Here is a 17,557-nt window from a genome sequence, read left to right on the forward strand (position 1 = left end):
CCGGCTGCGGCGCATCTCGTCCTCCCCGATTCCCCGTAACTACGCAACGCGCCGATGTGTGTTTCCGAATTGTACCTACGTATATGCATGCCACGTATCTTCGGCAATTCTGAACGAATTCAAACGAGTACCTAGAATCCAATTCAGATTTTTCTGGCCTTTTAACCTTTGATATATAATATTTATGAAATTACTGATTCTTTTCAATTGTCGGCTAGTTTCTTCCCTCAAAGAATGTAAAAAGTTGAGCTTTCAGTAGATCTCGACGTTTCAAGGTCTAGAGAATCCATTTTCGGATGAAGGAATGTACGCGTGTGTGAACAATTTTTTAGCGAATGCTATTTGAAGAACGGATGAACGGTTTGGATGATTTTTTTCTTAATGGACACGGCTTTTCTTAACTTATAAACTGATTAAAACTGGGATATGAGCAGTCTTGGAGTTTTCGATTTATTCGATTAACAACATCGAAATGAAAACAAAATAATTATATGTCGAGTGGATCAACAGATTTTGACGTTACTTTTCTTAACTTTTAGAACTGAATAAATTTTGGATTCTGTCGGTCATTTGTTATTCGAGTTATTTATATAACAGGATGGAAAAAATTTTTAAATTTCGTTTGTCAACATTTTACAGGTTCGAAGCGCATCGCGGCGTGAAGTTCTTAGGTCAGCCCCATCAAAGTCAGCCAAATGAATCACTTTTTTTATTAATTTTTATTGTTTTCAATTTGACTGTCGATAATTGGCTTCATCTTTCTTCTAGAAATAGAAATTTCGTACGAGAACTAGTCGGAAAACAGAATTTTTAACCCGTCCCTCAGGAATAGTCAACTCATGTTTCGATATTTGGAAAGAATGCGATAGCGACAGAAATTTCCGAAGCCCGTACACCGCATCTGCAGGCGAATTATACACGCGTGCGTTCTCAGGAGCGAATTCTCCGTCTAAAGATAGGAAAACCTTCGTAACTCTGGTGCCGTGACAGAGAGACTCGCGGAGGGGAAAAAGAAAATATTTGCAGGGTAAGTTGCGCACATAGGAGCCGACGTCTCGTGTTTTTCGAATTAACGCGCTTAAGCGCGGACGCGCGGATCCTTTGACGATCTTGTTCTCGCCATCAGACTTGTCGCCGGTCCTTTTCATACACCATCTTATTATTGCCCTCATCGAGCCGAGGCGAGGCAGCGCGGAGCTCGTAATGCCGGGGCAATTTTCACGCGGTGATGAAAACGGGGGAAGAGAAGAACAACAAAAATGAAATGGAAAATAAAAGACGGGGGAAAAAAATTTTTGCAAGTACATTAATCCGAGGTGGATGATCATAATGCGAGCTTGCCAAGTCTGCAGGATCGTTGCTCGGAATTTCTTTGCCAGTTTAATATACGCCGACGTGATAATAATAATTGTCACCGCTTTCTCAGACGCGTAGGAAAGAAGTTTTTTGCGATATCCTGAAAGCGGATTCCGCATCGTTGACAGGCAAGATCAGGCGCGCGGTAAGATTAGCCGGATATTTCTCGCTTGAGGTATAATAATTCCGCACGACGTTTTGCCAATAAAGTGCAATGAGTAACTGTCGGTATCCGGGAAAAAATGCGCGAGTTAAATTTCGCGATATTTCGCGTTGCTCGCACCTGTTCGATAGCCTCTCTTATTTCCGTCACACCACGGAAAAGGCTGCACTGCATTACCGTAGCGTATATAATTTTAAACAAAGCCGAAAACAACTCGCCGCACTGTAGGATTGTCGCATAAATACCGGGGATAATTACGCCGCATAATCCGCCGCATGAAAATCCTATTACAATCTCAATGATACAGCAGTTCCCAGGATTGCAGAAACGGCGCGCGTAGAACTGGAAGGGAAATTCGCAAACCGTAAACGATTTGGCCAGGTGCCATTCGCCGAGTGTGCGTCAGGCTGTGCAGCTACAGCCGTTTCACTTCCAACGCGCCTTGAAATTAACGACGAATTCCGAACGATGATAAGATAATTCGACGCTAATTGACGTTTTTAAATCTTGCCAATCTTTTACTCCGATGAAATAAAATAATCACGATCGGAGAAGATTTTTACCAATATGGAAGTGAATTAATTACAGCTACGATTAGTACCGATTTTATAATTCGGACAGTGAAATCCCGTCATCCACACATTGTAGGTATAGATATATTCCCGATTTAGAGAATATTCGGATCGACTAACCAGATTTCTCATCCTGGCAAAATATCCGTATTAATACATAGGTATAGACATAACATAATGCCTGTATCGTGTAATCGAGTTTATTTTCCAGGGCTATAATTTCTCATTTCAAAATTGTGATTGGATTAGCTTTGTAATTACGATACTTCGAGACTGAAGGAATTTAATCGCAATGTAAAGATTAACAGCTGTAAAGTTCGAACCAGAATTACTAGCAAAAACGATAGAAATTGAGTGGGAAAAGAAAAAGAAAAATATCGACTAACGAACCGCGTTTGTCGCAGCTATTGCATCGCTCTCAGGGTTTAACGTAAGAGTTTAAAAAACATAAGAAACGAACGACGTTATCTTTGCCCGACGTACGTACTCTGCATACGAGCGTTGATCGCGGAGAAATGACACCGCGCGTATGGTTCAACTTTAATTTATATTCTTACGAGCACGCCCGCCTCCATTGTACGCCACTTTTATGACACTTTGAGGTAGGTATAAGGTATACCTCGAGGTGCGTCGAACCTCGAGTTTATTACGATACTCGTACATGTGTCAGTTCAGAGATCGCCGTGTTGCGGTGCATACGTGAAGAGAGCAGAGACCCGTTGAAAATTTCCCAGCTGGCCGGGCGTTTTTTTTTGTTCTTTTGGTTTTGTTTTTTTTTTCGAAAAATCAATTCCATCATTCGTTCCCTGGCACAGAGAGACCGCGGTGTCAACCGCGAACTTCCGCAGCGTTATTGAGAAATAAAGGCCCCGGGTGTGCAACCAATTTCGCGAACGGGTTGTGAATACACGTATACACTTCGACCTTGGCGGCGGCTAATTGGCGCGTATCAATGTTTAATGAAGCATAAAATTAGCGAATTAGTTAAAACCACCGGCTGTGTGACACGCCCTGCGGTTCCAGCATCGTCGATGCGCGTGTATTTATGTATCACATGTACGTGGCACATCGAATCGTAAACAATCGTCGCACAGGGACGCGTCGAAATATCCGCAGGTAATTTTCGAATACCGGATTATCCGCGAACACAGCTCGATTATTCCGTTGATCTTTTTGACGGCTGGAACAAATCTACGAACGATACTTTCTGACAGTGAAATTATCAACGATTTTATGGCATCTGTCGTTCCTGAACCGAGAATTAGCTAGTTTTTTTCACATCGCGTAGCAGCTGCAGTGAATTGCGGTTTTTCAAGCGATTCAACAATATATAATAATATTATAGGCAGGTAAGTGGAATTGTTCACTCAAGTAAAATTCTTCGATCAAAAGTCAATGCTTAATGTGAAGTAAAAGACGGACAATTTTGAATTTTTTAAATTACTCGACATTCACGTGAAGCTGCGGAATAAATAATCTTTAAAATACTATTTGAAATTAGATTTCAAGGTATAAATTTTTTTTTTCTTTAATTCAATTAATGATCAAAATTTTCGAACCCCAAACGGTTCGAATCAAAATTGAAACTCAACGCTATTGAGATGTCTTGAGATTTTTTATTTATCTTTTTCAAAATACAATGTATTCCGCTATCGGTATACCCGATGTTTGAATTCAAGACGCATAATGCACCTCCTAAATCGTTGGATAAAATCGATTCTTGTCCAAGGTAAGGTGACGTTGATGCATGTTGGAATAGATGTGGGTGAGATTTGTATCTATAAAACGACCGAACCCTAGCTTTTCGGTTTATTAAAAGCCTATCTTTATTGGCTGTAGCCTGGACGTTTGATAAAGCCGACGAGGTTCTCCACCAGTTTGGTATTAGCTACGGCCCCCTCTATAAAATAAACTCCTTGAACGTGTCGTCGCTCTCAGTTGCTCGCCTACTCGAAAGTCGAAACGCCACAACACCGTCTCGGCATTAGATATCCTTCGAGCCGGGCAAACTACGTGTCTAATCGCTTAACGATGAGAAAAGTCGGAAACGGCTGTACGACCGGATCGCATTCTCGCCCAGCTGTTATTTTCCAATTCCGAGTCTCCGAGTTCACGGACTGAAATCGCGCGGGTGTTTCTGGGAACGTTCAGCGATGCCCGCGATTCTCACGGAATATTTGAAAAAGGAGAAAAAATATATCGGCAAATAAAAAGATGGAAAAGTTACCGTTCATACTTGTAACACAGCGAAAGCTAGGCTAGAGCTAGACGGAGAGTCGAGTTAGTCGTCCGCACAGGTTTCATCAGAGTTCATTAATCATTAGAAAGTCACGCGCGAGCTTCTGTCCAACCAAAATATTTACAATGAGCTCATTTGAATCCTTATCTGATCTAACTAATGCCGGTTGTCACTATCGCCGATCGAGGCTTTAGGGTCGGGTGGACGAAGGGCGGGCATTGCCAATTAAAATCGCATATCATTATTTATCGTGGTTGTCGGTTACGAATGCACGGTGAACTGATTTGTTTGTTCTTCCACGTCACGGTTTTCAAAACATTTATCAACGCGTCATCTGACCGTCTCACAAATTAGGTACCCAATAAACGTGTCTATAGTAGGAGAGAGAGAGAGAGAGAGAGAGATCGTTTCGAAAACGATGGTTGTGAAATTCAAGAGAAATGATTTTACGCTTGATTTTAGGAGTCATTACCAGTCTTGTGAAAGTTTTTACAGTCGACTTACCCACCGCTGTATGTGGTGAGAAATAAATCTCAACAACGTACGTACCTGAAACAATTGAAACAAACAGACGTCAGTTATTGTTGAATTTCTGAATTTGTACGACTAATCCGATATTTAAGAAATGACGTACAAAGGTCAAAAAATCTTCATTACACCTATGTAAATGATACACTTTAGCGCGCGTGCAATCGTCAAATTAAATAATTCAAATTGACTCCATAAAAATCTAGCAATTGCGTCAGCGACTTTCGGAACTTGCGTATTAGCGGCTACAAACAATTAATATACGCTCGTAAAAGTAATTTGTTTCCATTAATTATAATAAAAGACTGGCAGAAGGATCGGATTAACGAAACTGACAAAGTGAAAATTTCACCCGAATAAAGAAAGACTACCTAGTTTCAACAGCTCAATTCGCACCCAGCATTATAAATAAACATCGATTGAAATTTCGTCCTCAAGAACGCGAGTCGGTAAATCGTCCATGGTTTTAATTTTACTCGAAATTTTTGTTCTCCATTTCATGAAAAATAAGAAGACGAAAAGAAAAGATCGGAACGCGTTTAGTGGTCAAGTTTTTTCCCTCATCGAAACGGCTCAGCGCTTGTATTCACGGTCTGACGCACATAAGTAATCCCCCCCCTTCCCTGGTTTAGCCCGCTGCAGGGAGTATGAAAAATGAACAAGTCTGCGTTTCCTAATTTAAGAAAGTTTTCAACCGCCCGATCCCTGCCAGACTGGGCTTAATTTTGCATCAAAGAGGATCTTTATCTGTGCGAACCTAAGCTTATCTCCCTTCGTAGAAACGGTGAGACGTGCACCTTCAGAAATAGAAGCGAAAGATTCATTATCTCTCGGAGCGAAAACTACCGCAGAACTCACAGCATGGGGTGTACGCTGCGGTTTCTCGGATACGAGATAAAAATGATCAAATTTCCCAGCGCACCGCCTTCTTCGCGCGGTTCTCGAGCCGCGAGCTAAGCGCAAAAAGATAATATGCGATATCTCGTTTCTGTATCTGTGCAGATTCTGCAGCGCGCGACGAAGACTGTCATCGGCTCGTCTTTCCGCACTTTCTTCCGCACCTTTGACCGTGACAGAGCGAATCGAAGCGAGAATCACTTGCGAGTGTGAGTGAGAACGAAGGCGCGATCCACGTCGTTTCCCTACGTTTCAAACGCGTCTAAAGGGGATTTCGCTGCGCAAGACGTAGTAAAAAAATAAGGTGCGGATGGCGCGTAAGATAAGATGCGTACATGCGATCCGTGCATAAAACCGAGAGTGCGGAGGAACCGGCGTCGCGTTGCGGTTTCGTCGAGGGATGAGAAGCGAGGCTTAATTATCCGCGTGTCGGTCAAAGATTGATAACGACCTTGATCCACCCGCGGCTCACCGAAGCCATGCCTGCATCAGATTATATTCCCGGTAAAAGTTCGAAACAAGTTCGCGCCGAATAAGCCAATCGTTAAGTATAAATTTCCGCGGTGTAGGTATGCCGATTTCGCGTGTAATAAATTAACCCGGTGATCGTAAAAGTACCGGATTTTAAGGAGGTGCGAATTTGTTGCGCGACGTGAGGTTTATCGACCGCCTATAATAAGACTGACAACCCGGAGCGTGGGTCGTTGCTCGATGTGTAAAAGCAAGTAGGCAGCTAAGCGACTCTGCATAGCCGATCTGCATCTTTGCGACGCTGACTTCGCGTTCTACTATTTCGTCCGGGTGATGCAGATCACCGTTTTAAACGCAGAGGAACGCGTTATTCAACAATTAGACTCGTATGTGCAGCTGCGTCGCCGCGCCCTCGGACCACAGGACTGACCTCATCCATACATCCGAGGTCCACTGCAGCAGCCACTCGAGCCGCGTGCACCGCACAGGCTCATTTTTGTAGGCAACTGTACAACTAGACGTACCAAGTGGAGGACCGTGACCGAAGTGCAGTGCAAACAGCCGCGGCTGCGATTCTGTGGATATAACCGGGCGGCTTGTATCCCACAGTAAAAAGCTCTGCGTCGCACTTTTCTCTCTTCTCGACGATGCCGGGTTACACGCGTGACACGGACTAGTTTCCCCCGACGACGTGAACGCGTTGAAAGCTCGACGGAGATCTCGACGGAGATCTCGACAATTCTGCATACGACCTGCGTCTCTGTCTGATTTCGAAGACTCTGGTTGTAGGTATCACTTTTATTCCGTCGAAGGAATCGGCTTCCGGAATCTTCCGTCACTTTGACGGTTTGCGGAAGTGTCCGAATCGATTGCAATAGGGACAGCCAGAGTCTAGACTGAATCGAGCTATTGCTTTCCCGTTGTAGCTTTGCAGAGTTTGAATCGTGCACCTCGTCGGTATAATTCTGTGGTGCACATTTCCACTGGGTACCGGGTTATATTGTACGAATGTTAGACGCGCGCAGCAGACGCGCACATACGTATAATGGGCTGAGTGCAAACACTGCCGTAAGCATTTACGCGCAGCGTGCCTGGAAGCCTGAAAGCCTTGAAGCTGATCGGTGCGACATTCGCTTATACGTCCATATATGCGAGCCATGTTTTAGCGGTGAATAAAATATTACTCAACGGTCTTCAAGTCGCGGCAGCATTGCTATGGAAATATTCTCTTCATGACAATTCTAGTAAGATGCTATTGTTAAACGCGGTTCCTGAACTCAATGCTCAATGTCTTATACTGTCTGTTCAATTGAATTTTAGTACACCTTCGGATAAGACCGAAGCGCAACTTTCAGAGCCTGCAAATGGGGAAGACTGTTGTTTGAAAGCGATCGATTCAAGAATCGGAGCGAATCGCGTGCGAGGAAAACAATTGAGGCAAATCGCTACCAAGGCGCGTCGGAAAGCTTCCGGTTTTCGACGACGTGACGCGATCTTGTTCGAACCTGAAAGATTTTTAGAGTCTTTCTCAGCAACTCGTTCGTGGATTTGACCGTCACCGAAACACTTTAAAATTTGGCTGGTATACTTGAGTTAAAAGACTGACTCTTACATCACCCTGCATTAAGCAACGGGCATTCAAGTTTCTTTCAATTATGTAAAAAACACAAGATCTTCAAGTCCAGCAGGTGTCACGACTGGCGTAACAACGTGAAACCAACTTAGAGTACTTAGGAACACGTGCCTACTTGGTTATTTCGAACAGCTTACATCTCCATGCAATACGTACGTTTCATCCGTTTCAACGGCCGCGGTCTATTCAAGACCGGATGATAATTTTTCGTAACTCTTTAACTGGACAGGTTGAAATGCATATAAAATTTACTCCCAGAGACAAAAATTTACCTTTCATCCAGTATTTAGAATGAAATTTTCGAAGGCGAAGCTGCAGCCCCTGCATAAAGGAGAGACCAAGCGGAGAGTCTGCGGCACTCGTTCCGAGTTAAACGCAGTTCTAGTTGGCTCCCGTTGGCTCCCGTTGGCCATCTACGGTAGATTTAATGTATTTCAGTCGCGTCTTCGGGTCCGTTTGTCCGTCTGTCAGCGACACTTGAATAGCTCCCTTTCAATGGGCCTCGTCGTTTTCCCGAGGACTGTTTAGAAGTTGAGAAATGCGCGGCAGCACACGCGTTCAAAAGTATAAGACAAAGTATCGAAGGACGGCTGTACGTACGTGGAACTGTTTTTACTCGAACAGTTCCTCAGCCTTCGTGCCCGTATCGCATGGGAGCCTGTCTAAGATCCGCGAAGCCCTGATACGTTCTCCAAGGAGCAGGATCAGAGCGTTGCGCGTTATTCGCGATGAGGCCAGGGAGGAGTACGAGGATTACGGTGTAACGTGGCGTGCCAGAGGAGGAACACACCCTCCCTGTGAGCACAAACAAGCGAAAACTCTCTTGCTGGAACAATAGACATCGAGGACTAAAATAATAGTTCTTACAACGTCAAGAGCCCTAAGCCCTGCGCAATCCGGGAGGCGCTCATCCGTCCGTACCAAAATTTCGAAGGACGTAATCCTCCTCTCTCCACGGGGCTCGGGGATGTAAATCCAATGATGAAAACAAACTTGTTCATTATCGAAAGGCACTACCGTTCTTGCCGCACCGACGCACGATCGACTTCCGTTACGGAGATTTGTCTCAAGTGCACTCGAGCCGATGTATACATGCATGGCGCAGAGCTCGGAATAAGAATGACTTTCTTCTTTATCCGGGGGAGAAAGGAAACCACGCGATGCAGCCACCTGCAACATCCACGACGATATCTACCCACGATGTACGATGTCGGGGATTTTTATCCCGGAATAGGCCGGGATTCAGGCGGCTCTCGAAGGGCGCTATTGTTTGCGCAAGGTGCGCTAAACCAGCCGTGCAAATAGACTCGCGTAGTTGTTAACTCTCGACCGGTTCGTAAAGAGTTCGTGCCAGCAGGCAGAAACCGTTGTTTATCCTTGTTTCCCTTCGTTATCTAGTTCCCGATCCACGATCTTTGGCGCCCGAGTTCATTGTCCCGATTCGCGCGGAGCAGCTGCGCAGATGCGTCCCGAAGCTCCGATCTCGCGAGAAGCTGTTACACGGGAAACACGGCGAGGAGCCTATTTCACTTAATTCCAAATCGAGATGTTACAACGGGGTGAGAGGAACCCTGCCGGAGGAAATTATAGCGCCAGCATACGCGCGTCGAAGAGAAGAGGTTGCGGTAACACGGGCCAAGATTAGAAGCACCCGTGAAGCTGCAGGGACCAGCGGAGGCTAGAGTTGTTTTTCCGGTGTGTGTAAGCGCCGAGGTGTGTACGGTGCGGGTTATTTCTTGATTGCCTTCCTACATAACGCGTGCAGAGTTCGCGCCTCGCGGCTGCAATGTTCAACATCAGCATATCGATATAACGAGGGTCGTTCGTTCCCGGTGTACCATCTGGAATGAATCAGTTCTATCTCTCCCGCATTTGCTCTCGAGTCTCGCTTCGTCCCGGCTTCTCTCTGCGACGAAGTAGAAGAAGAAGAAGAAGAAGAAGAAGAAGAAGAAGTCGTATCGTCGTGCTTCGTACCTCCAGCGACAGTTGCAGCCTCATAACGTTCCCCCACTTGTATCTTTTTCTTCTCTATTTTCACATCGGTTAGATTCCATGAAAGGCGGTTGATCGCAGGACATGTGCCGTGTGACGTATGCACTCGTGTAAATCATGTCGTGCCACCTAGCCTCTCCCCTCACCCCCGCCTCCGCCTTATTCTCAATTTTCTGATTTCCGACTTATTGTTAGACATCAGCCACCGTATCGCGCAGGCACTCAGAGACACCGCGACGCGGAACCACCTCGGCAGTAACGTACGACGTACGCACGGCGGAGAGAAGTCGTTTAGATCATGGAGGTAATCTTCGAGATGGAGGTTACGTGGGCAATTTGTCACACCAGCCAGCGCGGGAAGAGTGCACGCGCGCCACGAAATATATCCTATCACCTCGTAATTAATCGCGTCATCTTCCGGCTTGCTGTATACAACGCCGACTAAATACCGGCATTACTGATTGTAAGCTTGATTACCGAGCGACGTATTAGGGCAACGCGTGATCAGCAAGAGTAATCGGAATCTACCGTGCTGAGCCGGGAATCGGGGTTCAAAGGTCTACCAATATCGAGTGTAAGGTTTAGGTGAAATTCTCGTTTTTCCCGAACTGAAAGCTAACGCCTTATCCGGGAATCCGTGCGGTTGATGCGGAGGAAAAGGACATTTCCGCAAATTGAAAACCATTATTGATATCATTCGATAGCGGTTCAATTATCGACATAAAGAGCTCATGCCGCGGTGATATTATATCGCAGGATGGAGATCTTTTTCCGGACGGGACATGTGAAGGATTCCGCGGCAGAAAACTCACAATCAATTATACGATATCGCATTGACGTCATTCAGCTGTCGATTTGGCCTACTGTATACCGTATCTCTCTTTCCGAGTATTACGATTGTCGTTACCATCAATTTCCCGGCTTTGTTGCAGGTATTCTGGAATCGTATCTGTAACGTGCCGGACTGTCGTTCCACCGAGACTTCCGGTGTTCCTGTCTTCCGGTGTGTTCGTGACAAGCCTCCAAGACGGTGCGACGAGCACGGTTGTCAACGAAGATCGGCCCTTCGGGGATCGAAAATCGTTCGTGAATGCGAAGACGGTGAAACAGAAGCGGCGTTTAGATCCTGCAGACGAGATTCGACGGTTTTCAGGATAGTTCCGGATATCTTGCCCGGCCAAGTCTCTTAGAGGTGGTAAGCCAGTGTCCGTTGCCGAGAGGTCGGATCTATATAAGGCAGAGAGAACCAAGAAAGGTGGTGCTCTAGAAGGCACTCTAGCCGTGTCGTTATTTCACCGCCGCGAGGCTAGCCTGTATCTCATCTTCCCCGAGAAGAGAATAAGAGAGGCGAAGCATCCTCTCTGGCTGCTGCCAGCTGCTTGCCCCTCTCGTCCTTCTCCTCATCCTCTGTTCTCTTCTTTTCAGAACGCCTAAGCTATCTTCGAAGCGTCCGCACAGTGCAAGCGCCGAGACGACGCAGTGGTGGGCAATTGGTCCCGAGTTATACCTACCAGTGGGAATCGAGTAGATACGTAGATGCGATACAGGCTAATTGTAGAGATCGTATGATGCGGCCGAGCACCGTAAGAAGCTTTTATACTTCACGCGATTGTCGGCTGCAACCGCTGGAGCGCAAATACTGCGCCTTTCGGGCGGGATGTAAACTTATGTATTGTGCAGGTATCGATGGAAAGAGGCCGGTCCTAAAATTAACTGCCCAATTTTCCCAGCTATTCCGAACGCGCTCCTTTTACGGAGTGGCATAGTTTCTGGTAATTGTTGCCAACCTTTTACCTCGGGTCGCACCATGAGAACCTCGGTGAGTTCGGCTCCACCCCGGACATAAGGCACAGGGTATACGTATACACAAAGGTACAAAGACGGGTAGTAGGTATTTTTAACAAGGCAGCAGCAAGCATGGGGAAATAAGATGGCGAGGAGTTCGAACAATAAGAAGGAGAAAAGACTCGGCGGTGGATAAAGAGACTTCGCGTCATCGGGCCGACGATCCTCTTCTTCTGGGCGTTTTCGCGACAGAAGATCGGCCGCGGCTTGTCTCGGTGAATTATGGGATACGGACCGACTGCGGGCTGACGTGGAGCGGAATTAATGCGGCTCGGTTCGGTCCTGAAACACTCTCGCGATCAGATTTGTATCTGATTCTCAGCATCACTCCGGGGGCCGAAATAGGAGGCAGGGAAAAAATTCTTGCGACTGACCGGGGCGAGATAAGAGAGGCACAAACCGCACGCACGCGCCTCCGGCGAAACTTTGCTCGCAACCTGCTCAACTTCGCGAGGAGCGATTTCCGTGCGCGGGCGCTCATAATCGGAGCTATCAATCTTTGGGACCGAATGTTTGTGCCTCCGATGAATCGGTCGTTTTTACTCTCATCGGCCCGCTGCAACAGGTTAGGAACCTCTTGGCAGTTGGGCTTTAATTCTCGAGAGAAAGGGAATTGGATATGTTACAGGATAGGTAAGAGGCTGCACTCCGGTAGGCGCGATGTATAAATACCGGCTTAATAGCCAAAGGCGAATAAGACTGGGAATGAGAATACGAAGACGAAGACGAAGAGCTGGATTTTCGACAACGGCGCCAGAGCGGAGAAAAAGGTTCAAACCAAACAATCTTATACGAGAGGGTTAACGTCAATTGCTCACCGGCCTAGGAATAAATAAAAAAAAAAAAAAAAAAAAAAAAAAAACGAGCGGTTGCTATAGGCGGTGGAAGGAGGAGAAGGGCCTCGTCTTAATTTCCCAGTACGAACCCGAAAAGCTGGCGAAGAAGAAGTCGAAGAAGAAAAACTGGAGGTACAAGAAGAAGAGAACTCGCATATTGTCCCGGCTAAGCGTTATACTCGCCCCGAAATAGACACCGAGCACCTCTTAACTTCGACTCGACAGTTTTAAGGATATGTTTAGATTTGCTTTTTGGTTTCGGCATAATTCTGTCGTCGGTCGCCAAGAGTGCACCGCAGGCTCTCCTCGGTCCGTATCGACCGGCTCTCTTCTCTCCTCTTTATCTCTCTCTCTCTCTCTCTCTCTTCAACATCCGTACACACGAACGCGACTTCGACACGCCACGACGACTCTTCGACCATGTTCCACACACTCTCGAGGGAGTTTCAGGGTGGTCCAGGCCGCGGGATAATCCGCGTCCTTACCTCAGGCTCCGGGGTCTGAATCGACGGGAGCCGGTCGGGTCGATATAACGCATCTATAGAGGACCGCCGTTCCACCTGCGCTTACCGATAAACGTGCATTTTTGTCATGCGGTTGAGCGGGACGTAATGCGGATATTAAAATGGGTGTACGAGGTGGTGGTGATGGTGGTGGTGGTGGTGTTGCGTTTATTTTAACAAGCACCTCATTCGCTCGCTCGAGATGCGCCGAGACGCGCGGCGGTTTCCTCGACTGTTTATCCCGGATGAAAATAGACGCTTTGTAGGAGAAGGCGATTTACCGAGGAGCGAACGCGTGTTCACGCACTCTCTTTTCTCCCATCTCGTCTCTCCCTACTCACATCAGATACACCAATTACCGAGGCGCTAATTCAGCCGAGCTTTCACTCGCCTCGACTTTGCTGCAGGCGCGCACGCGCTCACGAATTATCGGTGGAATATGCGAGGCGAGTCGTTCTATCGGGGTGGAAATGACGAGGAGATGATTTTCTCGCAAATGGGAACACCGACTGCGCGGCAGACACGCGATTAATGCATCCGTACGCCTTGCATGGAAATCCGATTGTTTCTAGTTACGCGCTGAGAACGTATAGAAGAATAGTACAGGACTCGTAGTTGACGAGGAGTTTCGAAGCTAACGAGACGCGCGGTCGATTTTAATTGCTTTTTAATTGCCACACGTCGAGCCATAAAAATTTTGGCTTCCCAAAGGCGAGCCTTGTTAATACTGCACGACATTCCTTTTCACTCGTCGCTGCGTCAATGACACGCGATCTGCACCCTTTTACTTTTACGGTTCTTTTCGGTATCATTTTTGTACCTTTTCTTTTCTCTCCCGTTCATCACTTTCTTTTGTCCCTTTTTCTCCTTTCGTCCGCAACCACCTTCCCTCCCTCCCCCCCTCGTATCACCGGTTCGCAGACATTTTTCTTGTAGTCTTCTCGTCGCTTATATATACATTCGCACACACGACTGTGCAGGGCGTGTGTCTTGTTTTTGCGGGATCTGTCCCAAGTCATGAATGTCAGAGGCTCAACTGCCAGCGATATCCCGGCACCCTCAGCGATGGGAACGAACAACGCTCGTCTGATATTCGCTGATCGTAGCGACCCAGGAAAGGATGGATTTTATACATCTCACCGTACCCAACCGCTTTTTTCGTCAATTTTTTTCTTATGTCGCAACCCTGGCGAAACAACATCCAGATTTATTTATGCAAATCGTTTTTGCGGCTCGAGTCTCTTTCCTCGCACGCGGATCTGGCCTACCCGGCATCTTGTAAATTTCTTTATTTTCCCCCGCTGCTTCAGACTTATTTTCGCGAGATTACAAGGCCCTAATTATACGCCGTCCGGGTGTCGAATTTCACGTTAGCGTCGTGCGGGATCTCCTGGACCAACGACGGGTTGATTCCTCTCTTTCCACACGCGGTTCACAGGAACAGCGCTGAGATCCTTCTGAGAAATTTTTCGCCCGATGTGAAGCAATCGAGTTTACTTTGGCAGAGAACCGACGAAATACGCCTATATTTACACGGCTTGGGGAGGACGCGTTTCACCCCTAACGATTATCGTCGCGACGACGGATCGGTGATCGAGGCGAGAGACGATCGTTCCTAATTCTTATATCCCCGAGATACGACGAACCTCGCTATAGCCGCAGGGTTGCTAGTTTTCGAAGCCCGTTGTACGCTCGTTATTTTCATCAGGGATTCCAGTTTCCGGGGGAACGAGCCTGCGGAATGAGCCGAGACACACACATACGTGGCCCTTTCGCAACCGCTGAGGAAAACGCGGGGATGGTGGTCCCTCCTCGCTCGTTCTCCACTCCGACTGCTGTTGCCGCTCTTCCACTCTCCTCCGCTTCCGCATGGAAAGGAAAGGGTAATTTCGGAACGACTCCCCGTGGGCTGGTTCGGGTCGTGGATCCCTTCCCCTCCCTCCTCCCTTCTCCATCCCCGTCGAACGAGAGCCACTTGTATTCAAATGTTCCTCGCGGCAACCCTTCCAGCCTTTCCATCCTCCCCGTCCACCCCCGGCTCTCGAGGATCCGCTAGGCCCAACATCCCCGAGTCAGTCACCCACCCTCGAGCCGGCCTCTCCTCCAACCCCTGGAGCCGAGGTGCCGAGGGCGGCCCGAACCCCGCCGGCTGAACGGGCCAAGTTTTACGATTATGTCTACCCCGTTTTACCTGAACGCAATTAAAGTTGCAAATACTCGGCTTGTTGCCGGAGATTCGAGACCCGGCAATACCTGCTCACGTTGTATGTACAACCTCCGGCTCGGTGTCGTATTCCTCTTCCCGAGGACACTTTTAGAGAGTTCAGCTGCGTGTCTTTCCTTTAAACGTTGAACAAATAACTGGGAAGAAGGAGAAGAAAACCGGGAATACCAATATCCTCGGGGGATAGGGTATAGCTGTGTTGGAATAATTGTAGGAAAGTATGCAAAGTAATGTAGACAGTCGTCTCTTTTGAAACTTTGAAAAGCATTACCAACACTTGTTAAAGGGTGGACTTCGAGTTGAAATTATTCTTCAGGGATCCGCAAGTTTTGCCTAAGATTGTCAGCGAGGGTAATAAATGTCCGTATAAACAATTCGCTTTTCGAACGGAAATACGGTTGAAAGCGGACATTTGTTGATTGAAATATGTCGAAAAATAGTCACGGCGGAAGGAATTTCAACCTTAAGGAAAATAGCTATCAGCAAGCGAAAAAGATTTCGACACATCAGCGCGCAAGGAATTCTCCTCGCTGATCAAATGATTCGTGGTTTTATCACTTTCGAAAATTATAAATTAGGTAAAGTTATCCATACATTACCCTGTCCGTGGCTACAGTTAGGGGGGCAGGAACGGAGAAACGGTACACCAAGTGCGATGATAAACGCGTAAAGGCAAGGAAGACTCGCTTGAAACGAGGTAGAGATCGAGATAAAATCGGTCACAGTAGTCCAGCGGGTAGCGAGAGATTCGTCCATCTCTTCACCGCGTCCCGGCCCTCGGTCGGGGTCTAATGGAATATCGGAGATTGGAAAATCCTGATACACCGGTGTATTATTCGTCGTTGTTCACGGATATGTAAATCCGTCCACTCCGGCGTCTCTGCGGGAGTAAGGTATAATATCTCTTATTGTTGCCACACGCTGCCGCTGCACGACGAAATTCATCTTGTTAAACCGAGATACGAAATTTGTCTTTCAGCCACGAGCGAACGGGCTTATTTTCTCATTTTCCTCGCCCCTGGACAGGTATAATACACGTATATATCCGTATATTTGCGGTATTGTCTGAAAAACCCGTCGACGGAGAGATCTGCGTGTATCGTTGTAGGTTGTACACATCCGCAACAGGAGAGTTTCTATGGCATTAGGTGGACGTCAAGCGGAGCGTAGCCCGCGACCAGCCCTTATATAACCGGGCACCCTCGTCCCCAGTGACGTCACGTCAGCCATAAAGAGGGTCACGCGGGCAAAGCCGACCGCAAAAAGAGATGAGCTACGGGAGATTTTCTTGAATTCCTGTTTCTTGCGAACCCGCGATTCTACGCGTCGCTATCATACCCACGTATACTTGTACACGTAAATACCCGCGGCTGCGCTGCGTGACGGAGGCACAGAGGATACACAAGCTGCAATATCATGCCAACCGGCCGACTTAGCGGCTCCGAGCGATACAATTGTCTTGTATCCTTCGCGGACGGGCCTCTGGCCGAATGAACTTCGTCCCTTCCGGATTTCGAACCGACATGCGTACGCGCGTCCTGAAAGTGTGTAGCACCACCATTGAGAGAGAGAGAGAGAGACAGAGAGAGTCGAGCAGGCGCCGCGGATGATACGTAACTACCACCAATCCTCCGCCCTGCACACGAGGGCGAGTGTTGAGAGGGAGAATTTACATAGACGTGGAAAGACTCGCTTGGGAATGGAGGCGAGGTGGTTGCCCCGTCGGCTTATGAATATTGTATCAGGTTAATCCGGGCAGATCGTGGATAAGTCGGCTACGCCTGGATTGCCGTAGCCTAACTACGAGCTCGGATGGTGGAGGAGTAGCGGTCGGTTCCGGAGTCGGTGGAAGGGGCGCCGACTTCCGGTGGAATCTCTGTATTACGCCCGTTGCTGCTGCAGGGGATGGGTGGAGGGATCGATCGAGTAGTAAACGCGCGGTGCGATTGTCCCGCCGGAAGCTGCGACTGACTCCGAAGGTCGAGATTGGCGCGAACGACGCGCGAGATCCGATATTGGCGTGAGAGTCGAACGCTTCTTCAACTTCGCATCGGCTGCTTGATACACGCCGATAATTGCCGGATTGCTTGTAATTGCGCGCCTCTCGAGACACGCAAGCCGAGGGAGAGAGGAGAAAGGAGAACGAGAGCTGATGCGGGAGTCGCGGGGAGGAGAGGAGAGGGGAGGAGAGGAGAGGGGAGGAGAGGTCCACGCGTCGTTGCTGCACAACAACAGGCGGAGGGGCCCTCATTAGCTACACCCAGCCAGACAATACTACGCTGAAAAGAAACCTCGAGC

The 17,557-nt window shown here is 47.7% G+C and overlaps 1 protein-coding gene across 1 annotated transcript in view; it reads right to left on the reverse strand.

Moving 5' to 3' along the window:
* The window catches only part of LOC124302267 (roundabout homolog 2-like), a 213,805-nt gene that overhangs the window by 67,719 nt on the left and 128,529 nt on the right, over positions 1 to 17,557 (reverse strand). The gene's annotated exons all lie outside the window — the stretch shown is intronic.

The sequence above is a fragment of the Neodiprion virginianus genome, chromosome 4, assembly GCF_021901495.1.
Source record: "Neodiprion virginianus isolate iyNeoVirg1 chromosome 4, iyNeoVirg1.1, whole genome shotgun sequence".
NCBI classification, from domain to species: domain Eukaryota; kingdom Metazoa; phylum Arthropoda; class Insecta; order Hymenoptera; family Diprionidae; genus Neodiprion; species Neodiprion virginianus.